The following is a 19,295-nucleotide window of genomic DNA, read 5'->3' as shown; positions in this document are numbered from 1 at the left end:
CGCGAGTTCCCGTCTTTTTTTTTCCTTGTTTGACTTTAATAGACAGTTGATAGTTAGGGGTTAAGAAGAAATAAAGGCAATAAGAGCAAAAAAAAAAAAAAAGTGTCCTTTTAGTGCTGTGCATTGCATTTATATGGTATGAGCCTTGGCCATGTGGCCTGCAAGGCGACCCATTTGTTTCATTTGTTTAGTCATACAAATGAGACCATAAATTACACTTCACTTCCAATTTCTGTTAAGCTTGAGAACAAAGAACTCATGAGGACTGCTTAAACGGAATGTGAAAAAGTTTTTCAAGGAAAGATATACATTCAAAGATATTCAAAACAAATTCAACTACATACTGATGACAAATGAATGGAAAAATCCAACATACGGTGCTAAGGCCACCACATGCCTCTGGGACACACAGCTTGGGTTCTCCTATCTGATATGCAAGAAGAGGAGGGAAAGAACCAACACGGAGAGCAGAGTTAGCAGAGGTAACAGGTATTTAACGAAATGCGACATCCTTGCCTCTGTCGCATCGAGCTGATGTCAGTTAAATATGACGTGTGGCACAGCTGCATCATCCGTGCACTGCTTTGGGATGCATTTTAGGAATCGAGACATCCAAGATGGCAAGCTGAGGCTGAGATCTGTGTCACAGGCAGGAGGAGGGAGGAGACCAAGTGGTATAAAACAACTGAGAACTGAGAACCTCTCAGTCATGGCTACATGTCTTAATGCACTGAGTTACACGATCAGCTAATGAAAAAAAAAATGTTTTAGCAAGAAGTTGAAAGTGTGCAAAGTGTTTTTTTCTCCTGGATCTCTGTGAGATCGGTGACAGGAAATATCCTTAGTGTGGTCTTCTAAAGCACTGATGCCACACCCACCTGTTGCACAAACCTTCTGTTTGTAAGAGGCAGCCAATCAGAAGAAAGTTGGCACAAAGAAAAGAGCTAAAACCACATGTTTCAGACAGCGGGTGAACTCAGTGACAGCACCCAAGGCCCAGTATGAGAATTTGATTTTTTTGAACAGTGGGTCGTGCAAAGCTATTTTTGTTGAGTCCAAAAACAAATACTTGTAAACCTAGAAATGAGCATTGTGTTATTGTTTTAGTTTAGCGTGTTAGATAATACACACAAACAGCATCTGGATAGTGAGAGAGCGTAATCTTCCTGGTTTATATAAAAGAAAGTGTCTGACACCATTTTTAAAATTTTGTTTAATCTTTTTGCATATCATATCAGATGAGACACATGGCGGTCCACACCGCCTCCAGGACATTAGTTGTCAGCAGTGATGAGAACCACAGCGGATTTTATTTTTAGCTGAAAATTATTAGATAATAAAGCAGGATTTGTTTTAGGCAAAGACCCACAGCCTTCCTGCAGCCGTGTAAATGAGAATCAAATGGGGGGAAAAAAGTGTGGAGGTGAGCACTGTGTCTGATGAGACATCAAGAGACGACAAGGTGCCTCTAAATCTGCTGTTTCTTAAACTTGCTTTTAAGCAAAAGTGCCACTTTGACAAATTTAAGGAGCTGCGAGGGAGATGATCTGTGCATTTTAAGGTCACAAGGGAAGGAGGTGCTTACTGTTTTACATCCTGTTGAAAAGACTAGACTCGACTCTCGCCTGGTGGAATAACTTCGCTTTTACTTGATGAGGATGGGTGAGGGAGTGTGCGTGTGCGTTCTTGAACTTCTGCGTTTACGAGGCCAGATGCCTACCTCAGTTTAACAATGGGTAAAATCGTCAACTTCTTAAAGGCTATTTGAAGGTTAATGCTTGAGTTTATGGTCAGTATAAGAACAGCAGGTGCTGAGGGTTCCCAAAAGTGTAGTAATCAAACATTTGTGTCATGGACTGGAGACGGCTGGGGGCTGAACTTGGTGGGAAAATGTGCATCTTCTTTAAGCGAGTGTGTTCTTGAAACATTCTCTCTCCACCTCAGAGCCAGACACAGGCAGAAATAGCAACGGAGCATCTGTGCAGTGTGTTTGTGTATGTGTGTGTGTTGTGGTGGGTTGAGGGAGGGGCAGACAGGAATCGTGAGTGACTCCAGGCATCCAGCCACATCTGACTTTGATTAATTGGCCTGGCGTTCTTCTGTCTCTCCACTGGGCAACCTGACAGAAAGGTAGACCACGGAGCAGCTCAGCACCACCAGGGATGATCCGTCTTTTGCTTTCTTTTTTTTTTTTTGGTCTGTCTCACGCTTTCTCTGCCCCTTTCATTGTCTCTCTCTCTCTCACTCTCTCTCGCTCCCTCCTTCTTTATGCTAGCTGTCAGCAGGTGAAGAAGACACACTCCACAGAGCTTTGCCAAGTTAGCTCAAATCACTCAGGCGCACCTAAAATGACTTCCCACGGAGGGAGGGGATATAATGTAGTTCATTGTTTTATTTTTTTTTTTTTTCTGACAGAGATTCAGGATGTACACAACTTTCCAACAGGAGGAAAAAAGTGAAACAAAGACAGTTAGGATCTCAACAAATGCCCGAGGATGTTTAATCGAAGCCGTAGCACTTTAAACCACGTCTGCGAAGCACACAGTGTTTCTTCTCTGTTAAATATTTAAGGGTCAGCGTGTACTTTTTTACACTTTGTCACCTGTCAGCAGTGAACTTTGTCTGTTTTATGCACATATTATAAATGATTAGTAGACACTGATGCAGCGCTTTCTAAAGTGTTAGAAGTGGCCTTACAGGAAAGAGTCTAAGAGACTGTCTCTGTATCTGAGTTTTGGCTTCCCCTTCTCTGAAATTCTTTATGAGCCCCAACTGTTAGCATGTTAAATCAGAAGGAGACGTACACACCTGTCACTAAAAGAATAGCATGGTTTTTCTCCACATTCTTAAATGTTTATGTTGTATCCATTTGTCATAATCAGACTATTTAATTAGCATCAGGATGGTATAATAAGGACAGATAATAAAGCAGAAAGTTAATCATTTCTATTCAGGACAAATTCCACTTACTAAGTAAACAAATGCTATCTGTGGTGAGTTCTTAGGAAAATGTCAGGAAAAAATCTGTCTGGAGGAGAAATCTTCATCTGTTTAGTGTTTTTATTTGAATTTCTTGGTATTTTTACAAGCATGTGAGAGCTGCTTCTGTTGATATGAGCTGATGTTGCCAGGTTATCAGAAAGGTTATCAGAAAGTCAGAAACAGCTGTTGGTAAAAACAATAACAATCACCAGACTGAAGAGAGGACTTATTTTTAGATAGTGTAAAGGATAAGTTGATGGGCCACTATGTAAAGGAACACCTTGCTAGTACTGGGTTTGACCCCCTTTTGCCTTCAGATCTGCATTCATTCTTCAGAGCACAGATTCAACAAGGTGCTGGAAACGTTCCTGAGAGATTTCGGTCCATCTTTTGACCCTACCAGCTGAATGTCTCAGAAGAAATTGAGACCAGGCAATGTCTTTCCAGTCTTCTGTTTTCCAGTTTCCGTAAACTTGTGCTAATTGTAGCCTCAGCAGTTTCTTGTTCTTCTGTTGCTGTAGCCCATTTGCATCATGGCTCAGAGATGCTATTCTGCATACCTTTGTTATAATGGTTATTTGAGTTACTGTTGCCTTCCAATCAGCTTGAAGCAGTCTGGCCATTCTCATCTGACCTCTGGCATCAACAAGAACTGCCGCTCACTGGGTATTTTCTCTTTTTTGGGCCATTCTCTGTAAATCCCTAGAGATGGTTTTGTGGGTGAATCCCAACAGATCAGTTTGTCTGGTACCAACAATCCTGCCACACTCAGAGTGACTTAAATCAACTTTCTTCCCCATTCTGATGCTCAGTTTGAACTTCAGCAGGCCATCTTGACTGTGTCTACTTGCCTAAATGCATTGAGTTGCTGCCATGTGATTGGTTAATTGGCTGATTAATGAGCAGTTAAAGAGGTGTGCTGCAGTTCAGTACAACAAAATAACTCAACAAAAATACCATTTTAATTTTAATATTCATATGTGTGTTTAAAGCACGTGTATTTGCTGCTGTTCTTAGCAAAGGTCATACAGATTAAATTAAGCAGACTTAAATAAGCTAATTTAAAAGGTCATTAATTCACATCTGTAAAGTCACTCTGTTGAACTTTGAATCACAGAAACTGAAACCGTAAGCTTAAAGGCAACTTTAGGGTTGCTGATTCACTGGTAATTCCCGGTATATTAGCTTTTCTGGCCCTGAAAGCTATACATGTTGCTAACATGCAGAAACAAGTGGCATGAATGACTGCCAAGCCCCCCCCACCCCCGCCACTTCTTTCCCCTTTTCCTCGCATCCCTTCTACCATCAGTGTTTAACCCTGCTCAATTTGCCCGTCTGGATGAAACAATACTTGTGATCAGCGCGTGTAATGGCACCTTATTAACCCCAATTACCACAATTAAAACCCTGCTGCCACTGGGCCCCTTTCAAGTCTTAATTAATCAGATGGCAGCAAAGAGGCTGTTTGGTGCCCCCCCCCCAATACACAAGACACACATGCACATCCACACACTGGGACTCGCGCACACCTTCTCACCAGCCTTGACCGACCATGTGGCCTCGCTAAAAAGCACATCTGGCGGAACAAAACGTCTCCATGCTGGCAGACAAATGCCTTGACTTTACAAATGAAAGGCAAGCCTCTCTCTTTCACACTCCCTCTCTCCGCCTGTTTCTCTCTCTCTCTCTTTCCATCTCTGTGATGTGGGTATAATGAACATTACAAGCCCCCTTGGCACAGTGCCTTATTGAGAGGGTTTGGAAAGCTGCCCAGTTTGTTCCTCACTAATTGCTTAATTGATGCATTGTTTTTACTGATGATACGGATTTGCCCCCCCCCCCCCCCTCCTTTTCTCCTTTCCCTGCCTACTGCTGCACATGGATACAGATACAAAAGGAATTACACCCTATTAGCAAGTCATGGTCCCTTTCAGCAGACTGTATTAGAGACTTAAAACCATTGTGATGGCTTCCCTAATTGAGTACAACCACTTGATGTAACATAATGCCATGTAAATAAAACCACTTCCCCCTCCTGCTCACATTTCATAAGCAGCCACAAGAGACAAATGAATATCTAGCTGCTATAACAAGGGACTCTTTTATAGCCATTGCAGAAATTACTTAAAGATTACTTGCAAAGAGGCCTTTATTTGTTGGTTGGGACATTAACTCTCATAGCCTTTGTGTGATTTCCTCCATCAAGGCAATAACTTGCAGACTGCGCATATGCACATGTGTCCAGTTAGGATAACTAAGTGGCATTTGGTTAGTGTACTTTGGGAGTTTAATTAGCAGGCTAAGGGTTAATGAAGGTCTCTCCTGGGAAAGAGTATGGAGACTTGTGATCACGTCTCATAGGATAGAACACTCAGCTGTGACTCAAATTGTGTACTTCCTCACTTACACAAATTACACTTGGTATTTTGAGAGCATAGGTGCGTAAATGCAGCTGCGCCACGAGTGCTTGTAAAGGTATTCGCATAAAGATCAGAAAGTTGGAAGGACCGAATAAATGTTATATCTGTACACTTCTCAGCCTCAGTAGTCGCCATCCTGGCTACATCGTGGAAGGGAAAGATAGGCCAAAAAAAACTTCCTGCTATTATGAGAGAGATCTTTAGACCCAGCTTGGTAGCTAATATTATTTTTTCCTGGAACAAGTAAGGAAAAAAGTTAACCTATCAATGCTTTTTCTTGTACGTTTCTCTTTACCCAATACATAGTCTGTATACGACTACATTCATAAGTATTTGGCAAAGAAATGAACAAGTCAGAGACCTGTTCTCAGCCCAGTAGAGCAAGTTTTTTACTTATTTGAAGACAAACCTGATGGCAGAGAGGTCCACAAACAAGCAGCAACTGAAGGCAGCTGCAGTAAAGGCCTAGCAGGGCATCTCCAGGGAGGAAACACAGCATTTGGTGATGTCCATGGATTCTAGACTGCAGGCAGTCACTGACTGCAAAGGATTTTCAACCATATATTTAAACAATCCTTATGTTTAAAATGATGTTAGTTTGTCCAATTACTTTTGGGCATCTGAAAATGAGGGAACTATGTATAAAAATCATCACGATTCTCAAAAAGTTAATGTAAAAAAAAAATGTTTAAAGCTGAAAGTCTGCACTTCAACCACAACTTTCACGTTTGATTCAAAATCTTCTGTGGAGATGGACAGAGGCAAAACTACAAATGCTTTGCCATTGTCCAAATACTCATGGACTGAACTATAATGCATATAGTTGAAGTGTCGCCTACAAATTGGAGTATCTGAATTGAGACATAGCGGTGGTTTTAATGCATTCCTTTTCTCCAGATATCTCTTTTCCTGCTCAGTCTCACCCATACTAACACAGAGACAGTTACTTACACACATATCCTAGTGTGCGCACACATAGGCCTCTGCATATTCCTACTGATGTCTAGGATAAAGAGGATGCTTTCCCTCCGCCTGTGTGTTTGTCCCTAGCTCTGTCGGAGTGCAATCCCTCTCTGACAGCTTCACGCCAAGAGGGGCCAGGAATCAGTTAGATGAAGGAGAAGCTGGTCCACTGAGAGATGCCGAAGACACAAACACACACGCTTGTGACACACGTGGTCACAAACAGGAATGCTTGTATACACACACACACACACACACATACACACACGCACACACAAACTTCCTAATACAGCTACTGGCATATAAGTACACACATACACAGAAAGACATAAACACACACACACGTACACAGGCACACACAAACTTCAAGGCCTCAGAGAGAGTGAGAGAGAGAGTAGGGTGTTATTTATTCATCAGTCTTTCTTGTAGTCAGGAGGCAACAAGCCCCCAGAGCTATAAACACAGAGAGACACAGGCCTCAGTGAACTCCAACCCTGGGAATAACAAGTGGTCCCAGTATACAAGAATGCACACACATATGTGGGATGCCTGCACAAACACATACACACATTCGGGGTGTCAGAGGCCTGGCATAGCAAATATAAGGAACATCCTCTCTGGGATAAATGAAGACAAAAGCAGACTACAGTTCAGGACAGGGTTTCAACAATCTAACCGGCACATGTAAACCACCGTTACAAAATCACAAAAGGAAGTGCAGACTTGATTCTGAAGCATGATAAATTGATTTTTTGTACTTTCATACTTACTTTGACTGAATATTAATTGAATCGGGCAGGCAGGATGGGATAGGAGTGCTAGACAGGAGAGGAAATAATCAGAGTCTAACAGAAAAAAAAAAATGTGCTGAAGGAATGAGATCTGGCATTCCTGCGTAAAAATAGCATCCCCTGCAAACACATTAGCTATTATCTCTTTGGTGCAGCTCAGAGTTGTGTAGCCTGCACTCCGGCCCCCCTTTGGAGCTAGAAGGCTGCATTTACATGAAGGCTGAGCAGCAGAGGGGAAATTACAGCTATTGTGACTCAACTTTCTGCAGGGTTTATTGCGTTATCGTTATGTGGTGAGGGGGCTCGGCGGCGTAAGTTGGGTGTGAGGATGAGTCTTTGCCTAGCAAACGTGGTTGAAACATCAGCTTCATCTCCCTGGTCAAAACTGGTCACAGTATGAGGGCAAAAACTGAACCACAGACTGATGGATGCCGAGCAATATAGCAAAAATATAAAGTCTTTCTTTTTTGTTAATCTATATATATGATTTAGCGCAGCACTGTTTCCTGACAGTCCTGGGTTTGAATCCAGTGGCTGGCTGGGGCCTTTTTGGGTGGGGTTTGCATGTTCTCCACATGCTTCTAAATTGCTGTGAGTGTGAATGGTTTACTTCACCCTTTTGCCCTATGACAGTTGGGATAGGCTCCAGCTTACCTGTAACCCTGAATTAGATAGGTGTAAGAAGATGGATGGATGGATGGATGGATGGATGGATGGATGGATGGATGGACTATGTATCATTCTTTCACACTTTTCTCTGTCTTGTGTTTTTGTGAATGTGTATGTTGTGTGTGAAACAGCATCAGTAGGCCCACCCAAGCAGGCCACTCAGGGCCACGGAGGACTGATGCTGTTAGTCAGATCTACAGGGACCTGCTCCAAGCAGCTGTTCACCACCGCCTGCTGTGTTTGTGTGCACTTACGTGCAATATTTCTGTGTTTTTGTTGAATGCGTGTGTATGTTGAGTGCATATTTGTGTGTGTTTGCATTTCTGGATTCACACCCATTCCGATCCACTTTGTGGTTTCTGCCACTTCAAGCACCCTCTCCTTCAATGCTCTGTGACCAAACACCTGCTGTACACCGATCTTTTAATGAGCGATCCACCTGAGAGAGAAGGAATAAAGAACAGCAGGAGGAGAAGGATTTCATGGGTCTTTATTTTTTCTTCAGCTGAGCCACCTGTGTCCTGTTTAGAGATTTAAAGCATCATTCCTCTGCAGAAGCATGCAGTTGGCTTTGATTAGCACTGCAATCACACTGTGGACACAGAAAAAAAAAGTGATGCATTAGCAAGAGGAAGCACACAACCAATGTTCTCCCCACACACACACGCACACACACACTCACTCACACAAGAGTTTCTCATACACTTTCCATACAGAAAAAAACAAAACAAAAAACGGTGTCATAGGATGCTACCTAGGAGAGAGGAACCCACTCTTTCCATTATTCTCTCTCATCTCCTCTCCTCTTGTTGTTTTCACTTCTCACTCTTCAGTGTTACTCAGTGTGTGCGCGTGTCTCGATACAAGTATGCATGTACTTGAGCACGTACGCACGTGTGTGTGGGTGGGTGTATGGGCAGCGCTCAGTCTGTGCAGCAAGGAGGTGATTTGTAGCAAAAGCCCTGACTACAATGCTCACTTCAAAAGCTCCTTCAGGATGCCGCACACTCACCCGCTCGCCCAGCACTCGGGGCCCAAATCAGCGGGTGAATTCCTGCTTTGCGCGGCATTAACCTACCATTTCCCTCATCCTCCTCATACATTATGTTCTTTGAATTTGTGTACCTAATTAGACCTTTGGGTTTGCTCAAGCGGCTCATCTAATTTATTTGGCACGCAATCGGTGAGGTGCGTGAACTTTTTGTCCTGCGTCTGTGTGATATAAATGACGGGCTGTTAGTTTTTACAAATCAGGGGTTTTATGTGTGGTTTAGATTTATTTATTTATTTAGTTGTTCACGTGTGCTTGTTTCTTCTAGATTTGTCTTGTACTCGTAGCTGAAATCCGCCTGTTCGTCCTTTTGAAATTTCTGTTTTAAGTTTACGTCGAGCAAAATGAAAACAAGGTTTCTTCGTGAAGGAGGTAGTTTTAATATATCATATCATTTTGGGAGTTTTATGAGGAATTTAGTTGACAATCAAAAGGCTTCCAACTGACACATTCATTGAATATACTCGTAATTCTCTGAAGACTGATCAAATGGGCAGGTTTTATTTGTACATGAGCCATTGAAAGACTTAATGGAGATGTTTTTTTCACTTAAAGGAATGTCTGTGGGTGGGTGTGGGTGGTGTGGGTGGTGTGGCGGCGGGCAGTTGGCATCCAAGTATAGCAGTTTTTGCGAGTAGTCACAATCAATTAGCTAGCCCGATCAGGCTAAAGCTCCATTTATCTCCAGATGAGGATTTAGCTGTACATGAGAGAGGAAGTGTTGGGAATTGTGAAATATTGATGATGTTTGTGTAAATGCCTTTGCTTATGTCTCTTTTAAACTGTTTATAAATTCTAATGCGAGGCCTTTTGGTCTCCCGCAGTTTGGGTTTGTTACCATTTAATGCAGAAGGGCGGGGAAGCAATGAGCAAATAAGCAAAGGCCTGCAGAGATTGCTAAGTCGGGCTCTGAAGTGCAAATGAGCTTCCTCTCTCAGTTCTAGATTATGTTTTTTTACACGCTGACATTGAAACATGGGACACGGGTAACATGTTTATTTGAGCACGCATTAGCGTCAGAACGATGGCCAATAAAAACATTTTTCTCCATAAAGTCGAGGTGCTTAATTGAATTATATGTCAGTTAAACTAATTTTTTTGTGGTGCCATTAGTACTGTATAATATCATAAGGCACCATAGCTCACTAATGACTTCAAAACTCAAGCAAGTCCAGATGGAATAGTGATACAACTGTGCTCCATGAGACAATTATAAAAAAAATATACATATTACTCCCAGCTGCCCGGCTCATTGATGCACTGTGCAACGTTTGAATTAAAAGACTGTCAGTGTTTATATTTGGGCAAAACTTTGTTGGAACCTTTCACCTTCTAAAAGCCACTGGCACAGCTTGACCGTCTTTTTCCTCACTGCTGGAACAGCTTGAGTCGAGGTCTGATTAAAAAGCACAGACGTTGGCTGTGTCTTCCTGGGAGGTAAGAGCTAGCTAGGAGCCTGGTCGGGGCCTGGGGGAAATAAAGATTTGGATCGGGCTGATTTGAGTAGATGAAGATAGTGCAGTAATTACAGGCATCCCAGATCTCAGCAGTAGATATAGCATGCCAGACCCAGAGCTTATGGGAGTGTGATAAAGATGGAGTCCTGTGTATTGGCAGGTGAATGTGGTGGATGATGAAGGGAGTGGGGAGTCATTCTGTCAGTGATCCATAAAATCACACGAAATGGGGCCCAAGGTAAGCCACTAACTGCGTGACATCTACTGTCACAGCACCAAAAATAACTACATATCATTCAAAACAGAAGACGGCGGTTGATCTGCGCGCACTGTTGTGTCATTATGATTTCAGAATTAGCCTTTTTTCTGCTGTTATTAAAAACCATATCCACTTATTTTCCCTTCATCCAGTCCTCTCTCTGTAATCCATACTTTTATGGTAAACTTGATGAAAATTATAAAGGAAAAAGAGTGTAATTTCCTCAGCTCCACTGGCAGACACTAATGGGACTCCATTGTTGTTAGCATTTAACCTGTCCTGATTGCCTTGTTTTTCATGGCTGCATCCTGAGGTGGGTCTCCATCCCGCCAAACCTCCAGCCCTCCATCCCTCCTCCTGGGTGACATTTCAGACGGGGCCCTGAGGGCATTCGGAGGGGAGGCATCGAACAAGGTAATTGCAGCAAGGTTTCCCCTCACTAAATTAACCTCTGCTCGGAAATTTATTGGCCAGCCGCTCTCTGGAATTATTTAAACTTGCCGTTATTTCTGCGTGGAGCGGAGAGAGACTCTGCCTTTGTGGGCTTTATTTATATATATATATATATATATATATATATATATATATATATATATATTATTTCTTGTCTTTTTTTGCCTCTTTACTCAGAGGTTTGATTATGTAGAGACGGAGGATGTTTTGGGGAAATGACAGCACCCGGTAATTCATTACAGACAGAGCCTGGCTTTTGGAACATTTTTAACTGCTCACCTGTGGAAATATACATGAGGTTTCACAGTCTTGATGGCTGGGTGAAGTCAGTGCACTCCCAAGGGTCACAACCAGGGCACAATACAGTACTTACACTGTCGCTAATGTATGCTGCTTGGGAAGAAAGCCAAAGGAATTTGTGTTGTTTTTTTATTTTTATTTTTTTTACCATTTCCCTTTCTGTGTTTGGCTACCTCGTCCCTCCCATTTTGTCCATTTGAACCTGACTTATGACCTCAGTTTAATAGTTGTAATAATACTGCTTATTATGGCCATGACATTATAAATTCCACCATTTCCCGTTGCTCTCAGAATAGCTGCTTTTTTCTTCTTCTTCTTCTTCTAACTGAGGGTGGCAAGTTTCATCTGGACAGAGGTTTAGTCTGTACTGACTTGCTGCCAGAAACACAACCAGCACATTTGTTAGATTTTCATAACCGTCATTACTGCACACCTCAGGAGTTCGACCGCACACATACAGCCTATAAGGTCTGAATGGCTGGTTTTTATGGCGTATTAGAGCAACTGTGTGGAAATCAAACGTGCACAATATTAATATTTAAGAAGAATATTAAGGCATGTCAAACCATTAGGAACCACGAACTTGACCCTCTCTAAACTTTCCTGGTCACTGTTATAGATAGGAGCTAGAGATAAATTGATGTGCTGTATAGCATATTAAATTATCTCGGGTTCAGTTACCGGGGCTGGACTGATGTTAAAGTGTCTCTTTCCCTGGTTGTGTAACTGAAATATGTCGTCTGGTTCTGAATAAACATCAATCTCTGGGTCCGGGCCTGTGGATGAGATGATTGGCCAAATCGTAAAGCGGAGACAGCTGGTGGGATAATGTCAGCTCGGCGAGGATGGACAGTCAGCGCATCATGATTTACACCGCATCTGGCATTTTGGCCAACCGATGGAGAAGAATATCAGTCAGATTTATTTGACTTTTCCTTTCCTTCTCTTCCTCTTCTCCTCGGCTCTTTTCTCAGCTTGCTGACAGGCCCTCAAGTCATTCTAGTGTGTCTACACATGTAAAAGACTCCTTTAAGGAGGGAGTTATAAGGTTACACTTTTTTCCACCCCATCTCTGTCTCTCTCTCTCTGTCCTCTGCTTTCTGTCTCTCATTTGGAGGGCTGCCAATTTACCGGTGCAGCCCATGATGGATAGTGCAGATACAGGAGATGGGAAATGGGCAGTGTCAGAGGCAGGCGCTCATCCCTTTGACCAAAGCTAGTTTGTTGTATGTATATGCTGCATAATGTCCCATCATCTCTTACTGCACCAATTTGTGAATCAGCCTATGATAATGGCCCGATCATAACGGAGCAGGGTCCCGCAGCCGAAATGAGATCGGCTGCGACAGTGCTGACCTTTTCAGCGGAGGTGTGAGTGGTAAAGCAGCCGTACTATAACAAGGTCTGTTGAGTAAGCAACTTACAAGACAAGGTTACTGTCCCTGGAAAATAAAATAAAATAAAATAAATGTATGAGAGAAATAGGAGGGAGAGAAAATGCGCCAGTGTGCGTGCATCAATGAGAGACAATGGTTCTGATTGTGATTTCACAAGGCGATTAACTTCTGAGCATGTGCGTGCGTTGCAAGCCTTCTGCTGATGCAGATGGTTTTAGGAGCGTGCAGGACACCGACGGGTGGGGCGGGTTGATGTAGATGATCTTTACGCATCACATGGAGTGGCATCAATCTCAGGTGAATGGTCCTCCTACTGAAATCCTACCCCTTTATCCACTTGAGTAAGATGGGTGGAAGCGCTGTACTTTCAGCACGGCGTGCACTGATGTTAAGGTTAGTCATGCAGGAACTATACATTTTAACATTTGCCTTAGTGTGTTTGTCCATGTGTGCTTTTGTAACAGGGAGTGAGAGGCTTTTTCCACACATCTTCCTGAATTCACACCACCTTAGCAGTTTCCTTAGATGTTTGGCCCCCTCCATAAATAATACAGCTTCCTTTGGCCTTGCTGACAGGACATGTAATGAAGTCTGCATCACCAGTTCGACTGACTGACCAGGTGACTGCCCACTTGACTGACTGTTTTATCTAACTGGCAGAGCATGAAGCAGCCAGATCACTTTCACTGTAAGCCTGACATCAAGCAAGTACAGCTGAGCCGTAGGTGTATGTACATACACTGTATACCAAATCCTATGTTAGTGTGTTTCTTGTGTCACTGCCTGAGCATGTATGTTGCCTGTATGTGGACACAAAAAGAAGCGAGGGGTGCACACGATCAATCTTCATTTGGTAATTTATGAAGGTGTCCAGTTGTCAGGTATCCAGCGGCGACTAGTACAACTCATTCTGCCATGCTGAAGGAGAGGGGAGGGGTGGGGGTGGGGGGTGGGGACCCCCAGGATATCTGCGTCTCCTGTCACCTCCCCACCTTCCTCGTCACCCTCTCGTACAGTGCCTGCTGCCGTCAGCAGCCCAGAGGCATAGCAGGGAGAGAGAGAGAGATGGAAGACGAAGTGAGAAGGGAAGCCAGCCGGGATTAACCCCGTCGCCACCCACGGCAGGTGCTGAGGCAGCCACGCGTCCAGCCTCATTAAGGAAAGGGAGCGAGGGCATCGTGGCAACAAACACAAGGGGGAAGCTGAAAATGTACATACTCCACATACCAAACACAAACACACCCACATCCATTAAACCTCCGTCTCAGAGACTGGCACCTATGTGGGGGAAAAACTAACACTTTGGAGGCTGCCCGTCCATTTCTTCTCTTTCCTTTATTTTTCCTCCCTCCTTCATCTCCTTCTCCTGCACTTGCCCTCTCTGTTTTTATTTTCACCTCAACTACCTGTACTACTTTCTCTCCAAGATCTATTGCATTGTGTCTCCGGCCTCCAGTTCTCTCTGCTCACTCAGTGGGCCTGCGGGTGGGATTGGATCAGCCTGGTTTTGTTAGACAATGGGCATCTGAGTTCTCTGAGCACTGGGGGAAGATACGGACTAGTAATTTGGACCACAGCACATGGAGCACAGCAGTTGGACCAGGGTGATTGGGGAATAGTTATGCCCCCTTAATTAGCCTAAATACCTGTCACTGAATTTTTATAAATGCTGACTAGCTTTTAATTTTTGTGAATTCTAATTTTGGTTTTATCTCTGTGCTAAGAACTTTTTTTTTTCTGCTCAAGTTCACTCTTTAATGGAAAGTAGCTGTTAAAATGCTGCACTGCAAAAATCCTAACTAAGTCTATTAGTAGTAGTTCCAACATAAGTATTTTACATCATCCCTATTTAACTTGACTGTGTTAATAAGACTACAGAACTGCCCTCAATTACTTAGAATTCTCCCTTTTCGCTCATCTCTCAGCCAATCTCTTTGCTATTCACTTTATAAGTTGATTAAAGATTGAAATGCGCTTTTAAGTAAGTGTTTTTGAAATTAGAATGGTCAGGACAAGGGCTGTGGTGGTCTCCTGGTATCTTTTTTTTTCCATCTAATTTCTGTGGATAGTCCGTGTGTGTGACGACATTTTGGGTGGTGAATTATTCAAGGCACTAAGGAGCACTTTGGGCCAGTTTCCCCCACTTGGCATCTTTGATTGGGAAAACGGAAGCTGATTTGTGAACGATAGCCCCAGGGCTGCTGGCCTAAGGCAAGCTCGGGGGGGGAGGACACTGGCCTCCGAGCCCCTCCTGGCCCCAGGGAGGGAAGGTTCGGCCATGGCCGCTAGGCCTTCCGGTTTCCAAACACAGTCCTTGCCTGTCCGCCCCTATCAGCTGTGCCTATGGAAGTGAGGTGTGATGCAGGAGTGCCTCCACAGAGAGTATCAGACGGATAAGTCACTTTCTGAGCAGCCTCTCTCCCCTCAGCCAGAGCCTCCGTCTCCCGCGGCTGCCGGGGCAATTTGTCGGTCGACCTGCCAGGAGCAGAATGCAAATCCTCACCGGAGGAGATGCACAAGGGCCTCAGTGCCTGCCAGCTGTGTGTGTGTGTGTGTGTGTGTGTGTGTGTGTGTGTGTGTGTGTGTGTGTGTGTGTGTGTGTGTGTGTGTGTGTGTGTGTGTGTGTGTGTGTGTGTTGCCCAGCAGTCTTTTCTGAAACAGCCTAACAGGATAACTGTCATCAAGACCTCAGTGTAGCATTGTGGGCATGTGTGCAATGTATCATCTGACTGCTATAGAGGCGCTGTCTCTTTCTCTCCCTCCCTCTCCCTCTGTCTTCGAGCTAAGACACGACTCTCCTTCACTGCTCATCAACCCACCACTCCTAATTTATAGACGGGCATAAAAACTCTGTATTTTCACTCACCCTGCCTACCTTCCACCTACCCCTGCATAGCGCGAGCATGACAAAATAGGACACATTACATTAACCATGTAAAAGTTTTTTTTTCTTTTCCCCTCCATCTCCCTTGCTCCTGTGTCTCAACTTTTTCTCCCCCCCCCCCCACCCCTCACACAATATGGCTACACATACATTAACTCCTAGTAAATGATGACTGTGCACTCACATCGGCGGACCCACACGAGCCTGGGCAAACTCTGATTTTGACGTGTTAGACTTTCGCCAACAAACTCGGTGCACCGAGGAAGATACATGACTGAAAAGCCAAGACGAGCATCATGGTGCTCTCCAGAAAGCACAGAGTTCAGAGAAGTTTTCAAGGACAACTCCATACACAAGATGAAAGTGATCTTCTGGGCTCTCATCTCATCTTCACCGCTCATATCCAAATACCACCTGGCTCATTCTGTGCTGTCAGCACTTTTTATCTCAAAAATTAATACTTCTTTTTTCCCTGGTCAGATAGGGGTACTTTATTCGTCGCGTTTGCCCGGAGTCCTCCGCATCTTCGGAATGTGAAAGATTTGAAGGCATGGATAAAAGGCACTTTTCTAATCAACATTTTTTTCCTTAAGCGCTTCTTTCTTTTTAAAAGCTGTTTTTCATTATTTATAAGTGTTCTGAAGGTGCTACTGAGCTGATTTCTTTCACGAAGCCTGATATGAGGCCGATGGAGCTTGCAGAATTGATTAGATAAGCTTGGAAATTACAATGTCGAGCATGCAGTGCTCTGAAATGTGCTCTAAAATACACCCATCACGAATATTAATACCCAGGGCTTCTAAGCACATATTTGAATGCATGGGGGGAAGTTGATACATGAAGTTTTATGAACTGTCCAGTATGCATTGCCATACATTACTGATTAAAATAAAAAATTAAAGCCATTCCCTGAATGGCGCCGGATTGGAGGGGTGGGTAATCGTAATTTCATCATTAGTAGTTGAACATTTAGAACTAATTTCTGTTTTAGTGAATAATTCTGAAAGATGTTAATCAAACATACCAAAGCTTATTTGAAATATTTAACCAAATGATATTAATGAAGATCAAAGCATGGCTGTTTTTAGCGGATGTTATGTGAAAGGCCTGGGTAATAGCTGGGTCCATAGGAGCACATGAAACACTTTGTCTTCTGCTAAATATTTCATGCCCACTACCTGTTGTATGGTGCTTAATGAGCTATGGGGGGAAAATGGTGATTTATCATGCAAAGTTTTCAAAGGAAATGCAAATTTGGATATGCACACACACACACACACACACACACACACACACACACACACACACACACACACACACACACACACACACACACACACACACAGATTCATACACTGAAGAGGAGCACAAGTTTTTTTTTTTTAATATACATTTTTTTCTCTTGGAAGTTGCATAGCCATAGCCACACCACATTTTCCAGGGTGAATATTTTAGCCCTGAAGAAAAGCAAACTCAAGCAAGAGCAAGAATCAGGGGTCAATGGTGTGTCTTTAAAGAAACTTTCCTTCTCTTTGCCTCCCGACTCAGCTCCGTTCCACCCTCGAATACTAATGTCAGTGTGGAGAGTAAAACAGGGAGAGGTGATAGAAACATCACGGACATGACGTGTCAGGGACAGGGGTCAGCTGTCACCCATTAATGCAGTTAATTCTCAAAACCCAAAGTGTATTTTATTCACATGTTTTATGTGTTTGTTTGGTTTTTTTTTATTATTATTCAGCAGTTCTGAATTACAGGAAGAGAAAGAAAAGATGAGCGTTAGTTGAAAGAGAAATGCTATTCACATGCTATTCACATATGTTTCACATACGGTTTGGTAATTGAATCTAAGGCATTAATTTAAAAATTCTAGACATCTCATATTAGAAGCCAATTTTAAGATTTTTATGTTGTCTTACAGAGAAAATTGACTAAATATAGTGAAAAACAAACACTTAACACCACAATAACTGTGCATCACAAATGTCTCAGTTTGCATGCAAACTCATACAGCACTTATTCTATATATATAGAGCACACGCATTTAGGGTGATTTTGGCTTCAGTATCTTACTTACGGGCTCTTTTGCATCATATCTGAAGGAGCTGGGGGTTGAACCAACAACCTTGGAACCCCTGCTGCCCTCTAACACAATTATCGCATACATTTATATGTTAGAAAAAGAGAGGCTGTATATGTAAAAAGCCATGTGGCGACTGGAAGAAAGAAGAGGTTTAGGTTCAGGTGAAGATGGAGTGAAACAGTTGGCTCCTTTCCAGTGCTACAGAGCATCGGGGGCCAGGGGAAGGGCAGGGCAACAGTGAGAAAGTGACAATCGTCAGGTGATTAGAAAGACTCGGAGGCTAGGTAGACCTACAAAATGAATAACGGCGCACCCCAAACTGCGCCATAAGGCTCAATGGTTTGTGATTTGCAAGTTGATAAGACAAGAAGATTAATAATGCCGCATGATAATGGCTGGCTGAAGCTCAGCTGGGGAGATGGTAATGATGGGATATTGCTGTAGGAGCAGTTCACTGAGCCACAGTGGAGTGAGGGGATAGACAGAGAGAAGGAGAGACAGAGAGAGAGAGAGCGAGAGAGAGAGACTGATAGAGAAGGGGGGTGGGGGGGGGGGGGGGGGGGGGCTGCAGCTGCATAGTAGGGAGGGAGAGCACTCATCCCAATTGGCCCTCAGGATATGAGAGTTTGAAAAATGAGAATGCAGTTATCATTTTAATTAGATATAAAGTTTTTTTTTTTAATATATAGTGTGTGTGTATATAATTTTGCTGAAATAAGGACTTCAAAGAACATATGTATTTTGGAGCACAATATCCCATCATAATTCTTGAATGACAGTTTTTGTTAATTAATCTTTTTTTCTTACTTCAGGTGGAGAAATAAATATATCATCTAGCAACATCATACCATCACTTGGTAGTGCGTGTTGAGGAGTATTAGGTTGTAGCAGCAGAAGTATTCCACCACCTCTTTGCTTCTTCATAGAGCAAACTAGAGTCTGACTGATTGGCGGAGCTGATATATCGGCCAATATTAGCTATTTGCAGATATATTTATAAGATAAGATAAGATAAGATAAGATAAGATAAGATAAGATAAGATAAGATAAGATAAGATAAGATAGGACTTTTTTAATCCCACAGTGGGGAACTTCACCAGTTACAGCAGCACATTGACACATGATATGGTTCCTTGCATTTCTATGAGTATTACTGTGTTAGATTATGTAGTCTGATGGTTGTGGGCAGGAATGATCTGCAGTAGTGCTCCTTCCTGCACTGGGGATGTAAGAATTTTGCACTGAAGGAGCTGCTCAAGGACTTCACAGTGTGGTGCAGGGGGTGGGACGGATTGACCGTGATGGATGTCAGCTTTGCTAGCATCCTTCTGTCTGCCACCTCCTCAATGGAGTCTAGTGGGCAGCCCAGGACAGAGCTGGGTCTCTTAACTAGTTTATTTTTGGGCTCAGCATTTATAATAGCTGATGAATGAAAATTCAAAAAGTAAAGAAACGATGGAAGAAACACCCATCAACCATGTTATGAGTGTTGATGTTGCACAGTTTATCCAACAGAGGGCACTCTGTAACTTCTCTGTTACCAACACGTTTGGCACACCACAAACACAACCACTCAACGTTTGATC

This window comes from Archocentrus centrarchus, chromosome 23 (assembly GCF_007364275.1).
Source record: "Archocentrus centrarchus isolate MPI-CPG fArcCen1 chromosome 23, fArcCen1, whole genome shotgun sequence".
In the NCBI taxonomy this organism is placed as follows: domain Eukaryota; kingdom Metazoa; phylum Chordata; class Actinopteri; order Cichliformes; family Cichlidae; genus Archocentrus; species Archocentrus centrarchus.
The sequence above is the reverse complement of the archived record's forward strand: the minus strand, read 5'-3'. Positions refer to the sequence as shown.